Source organism: Seriola lalandi, unplaced genomic scaffold (assembly GCF_002814215.2).
Source record: "Seriola lalandi dorsalis isolate HSWRI2012SDOR001 ecotype SW California unplaced genomic scaffold, Sedor1 jcf7180002054590, whole genome shotgun sequence".
Taxonomy (NCBI): Eukaryota; Metazoa; Chordata; class Actinopteri; order Carangiformes; family Carangidae; genus Seriola; species Seriola lalandi.
Window position 1 is genome coordinate 275468 of NW_019525143.1, and position 4488 is coordinate 279955.

The 4488-nt window shown below is 42.2% G+C and overlaps 1 protein-coding gene across 2 annotated transcripts in view; it reads right to left on the reverse strand.

Annotated features, from left to right (window-relative positions):
- fgfr1b (fibroblast growth factor receptor 1b) overlaps window positions 1-4488 on the reverse strand; it is a 32235-nt gene that overhangs the window by 14898 nt on the left and 12849 nt on the right. Inside the window, exon 3 of one of the 2 annotated variants that reach the window (XM_087177339.1) lies at window positions 1881-2189. The gene's annotated coding sequence lies outside the window, so the exon portion shown is untranslated. Of the gene's footprint in view, window positions 1-1880; window positions 2420-4488 lie in introns of those variants that run through there. The other variant, XM_023419054.2, reaches the window with a different exon arrangement.

Consider the following 4488-nt stretch of genomic DNA (forward strand, 5'->3'; position numbering starts at 1 on the left):
GCCACGGGCACGCTGAGTGGAAAAGTGAGTCAGACTCCCCAAGAACACGCCACATAGTTCAGGCCTTCAGCCCGACACGAGCACAGAGGCGACCAAACAGACAGACACTATCGAACAGACAGCGTGCAGCGTACGAGTGTCACTAGCTGCTGCTGCCGCCGCCGCCGCCGCCTGGACTACAACAAGCAGCGGTCAGCACTGTGCTGATTTCACTCAGAGGGAGAACTCAGATCAGTGAAACTAGACGTCACTGTAGTATTTCCATTTTCTTCTACTTTCTACTTCTTCTCCTCTACATCCATAACTTGAGATGAATCGATCAGACGCTGAGATCAGAGTCACAATCTCACTTTCACTGAAAAAAACATTAAAATGAAGATGATGAAGGGACTTGTGTTGGTCACGTAACAAACAAATATGTTGCTTTATGTCTGGAGGATATGTCTTGTAGGCGTCACCATGGCAACACAACGCTTCATTTATGATCTGTTGTTGTGAAACATTTGACCTTCATCTAAAAAAAAAACTGCAGCTGCTGCGATTTGGATATTTCAAGTCATTGTTACTTTTTACTTTGCGAATAAAGTTTTTACACAGAAAACACACGAACAGCTCGTCCAGTTTCTGCACCGAGTCAGAGTTTAAGATTTTAGATGTTTTATGCCTTATTATATTAAAGATATGAATGAAGACCAGCAGGTGATGAGGTCCACAATTACTCATAATGTGCATGAATTAATGTTATTATGTCACATTTTCCCACCTGTATATATAAATATAGAATAATTGATGATCATTAAACAGGACCTGGAGCTGCATGAGCAGCAGAGAACAGCTGGATAAGTGGATGAACATATAAACAAACTTACAGATTTATTTAATGTCCACATGTGAATTTGAAATAACGGCAGAATGAAGCTGCTGGAGTCGTAATCAATTATAAAATCTGATCTCCACTATCTCACCTCCACTCTGAACAACAATAATAATAATAACAATAATAATAAAACATGTAACAGCAGGTGGAACTCTCACATGTGACTGCTGATTCTCTAAGAAGGTTTGGAGGATGATGATGATGATGAATCATCAGTGATCAGCTGGGTGAAGTCTGATGTTTTGGACAGTACGTGTCACTCTCATGAGACATCTCTCTGATACTGTCAGTACTACCAGCTGAAAATACTTGAGTACTTTTACTACTGCTGCAGTATTTTTACAGCGGTGAAGCGTCCTCCACTGTTTACTGCGCTCACACAATATGATGCATCAACCCCACCCTCACCAACAACTCACTTCATGTGACTTTAAAGACTTTTTGTTAATAAAGATCAGATACTTTTGTTTGAAGTGATGAGAACTTTTACTTATTTTACTACATGTTTCAGCCACTGGCTTCCTCTCACTTTACAAAGAGTAGTTTCGTTCACAGAATACGTGATCAGCTTATTGAAGAGACTCTTTCTTACAGATTAAACTACCAAACAGAATAAAATAGTTCAGATGTAAGTGAGAATAAGACAGAGCAGCAGGTACAGGACTGTTACATTAAATATCAGAGTATAAGGACATTTCTGAATCTCTGTCTTTGCTGTTACATTTCCGTTCTTGAGGGAGCAACTGTAACTTCACCCAATTTCAGATCAATAAAGTTTTCTGATTCTGACGAGGTAGATAATACTTGTGTTTACTACTTCCTCTACTGCATACTTTCACTTCAGCAGTATTTCAGAGCAGGACTTTAGCATGTCCCGGAGTGTGTGAGCTGGTTTCACACAGGAACACACACACACACACACACACACACACACACACACACACAGACCTGCAGCCGGATCATTATTATTATTAGTAGAAACCTTCAGTGTAATCTACTGTACCTGGGTCAGTCGGTCCACAGTCAGCTGTGAGGTTATATCCCAGGACGCGGAGTCAGTGTTGAACAACCACAGGTTACCTAATCCCTCCGCGGCTGCTGGCGCTGCTGTCCCGGGACCGAGAGCCTCTGACCGGGTCCAAGTTTTCTACATGAGTCGGCTCATTAACACACACTCACCCCTCACACCGGGGAGGGGGGGGTGAGGGGGGGGTAATAGCTGATGTATTAAAGTGTGAGACGCGGTTCAGAGACACAGATGCAGCAGCTGCAGCGGCGGAGCTCCGGGTTACTCCGAGACGGTCCTTCGCCCCTGGAGGGAAAACGTGGGAAAAGCTCAGTTCATTGACGGTATTGTGTGAATATACACGGAGGGAGGAGGAGCGCGTTCAGTGGGAGTTTCCTCCTACACACCAGCTCACCCCCTCCCCACCCGATTAATGCCCCACAGCCACCGATTTATTGACTCCATTTTCCGAGTGGCGCAATCCACCCAGCCGCGCGCACGGACCTCCCCCAGGAACCATGCGCTGTGTGTGTGTGTGTGTGTGTGTGTGTGTGTGTGTGTGTGTCGCCCCCTCTTCTTGTCTTGCAGGAGCAGGAAGGGAATCATTTGTTTTCACTTGATCACGTTTGGTTTAACGGGGATTAGAAAAGTATGGAAGCTCGTTGAGGACAAAAAGTTGGCAGTTTATCAAATCCACCTGGGCAGGTAAACCAAAGCCTTCATTTAGTCCATATCATTCAGGTCTATAAAATCCATGTTCCCCATCCTCCATCTTGAAGAGGGACTCTCCAGATCTGGTTTTAGTTTGTGTTGAACACATTTGCTTTAAAATAATTTCCATTTCTCTATGAAAAAACAAAACCAGATTAACTTTTTCACACATTTCTGCTTTTAAAAAAAATAGTTTTAATGATCAAAATTGTTGCTTATTAATTTCTCCACCCTAATTTTATCATTAGGAGATTAATCGAGCCATGCATGAAGTTCATAACATTTAGTTTTTGCATGATGCTCCGCAGCCAAACACAGGTCAAACTAAACTTTCAAAGGATACTGAAAATGTCGGACAGAAACTTGGGGAAAATCATATATCATATATAAATAAATAATAATAGAATCAGCTGTCAGTAAAATATAAACTCTGTCCTCCAATGTGATGAAACCGTTGAGTCAGAATCTCTCTGAAACAGTAGTTTTACAGTGTTGTGACGTCTTCTAATTAAAACTAAAACTAAACTCAATCAAAAGGTTCATCCTGAGGGGAGCATGAACGTCTGAACCAAATATCACGGCGATCCATCCAATAGTTTCCAAGACGCTTCGACTGAAAACCAAACTCACGGTGGAGCTACAGGAACACTCAAGAGGATCACTAAGATCTGTAGGATTCATCCTCTGGGAACCACGAATGTCTGCTCAAAACTTTGTGCCAATCCATCAAACAGCTGTTGAGATATTGATCCGTGACAGCGTTGACCTGCGGGTGGCTCTAAAGGAAAAGAAACAGGGTCACCGGAGTCAGGGGGGTTCATCCTGAGGGGAGCATGAATGTAGAAAATTCAACAGCAGTCAAATCCAGTGGTTGTTGAGACATTTCAGTCTGGAGCCGAGCGGTGGGCTGACCAACAGGAGCAGACATTAGTGACTAAAGTTAGTCGTCTTATGTAACTAATTGTTGGTTGTAAAACAAAATTGAAAACCAGAGAAATGACTTGAATCAGTCTGTGACCTAAAAACTGAGGAGAGAGTTTCTCTGTATCACTTTCCTGTGATCATAATCAGCTGTTTAGACTAGCTAGCCTGGGTTACATCACCACCCAGCGCACACACACACACACACACACACACACACACACACACACACACACACAGTGACTGTCCCACAGATGGATTCCTTTGTGAATTCATTGGCAGATTGGCATAATGTGTGTTTGAGAGTGTCAGGCTGTGAACAAAGCTTCTGAGTGTTTCTCTCTGGCTGTTTGTGAATGCACAGCTGAGCACAGAGAAACTATTGTCTGATTCTTCTCTGTCAAACAGACATTTCTGCGTGGCTGATCTTTCACTGCATCTCTGACATTTTTTTTTTATCTTCAACATTATGCATTTGTTTCATTTAACTGAAGAGCCAGTTCATTTAAAACACGACTTTACTTTCTTATAGTCTCACAAACTCACACTTTCAAGACGATAAAAGGCAGAATATGAAAACAGGAGGGAGGTAGCTCCTCTAAACATTTGGTTAACAAGACAACAATGAGTTTGCAGCCATGGTAGAGCAACTCCATTTATTTTATACTTTATTTAGTCTTTGTATTCATTCTATAAAATGTTGAATTTATCTACCTAGCTAGCTATCTCATCACAACAACAGGCAACAAAACTGCTGCCGGACTATGTTTTCTAGGAAAGGTCCCATATACTCTAAAGGTGTGTGTCCATGTGTAGTGTGATTATAGATCAGCTCTAGCTTCTATATTAATACTGTGAAAGTATCAAAGCCTCAGTCCACAGAGAAATGCACACAGCCTGTATTCAGAAACTGAGCCTTAAAACCAGCCGTCAGGACTTCTGGAACTTTGTGATGTCACAACAAAGCAGTCAC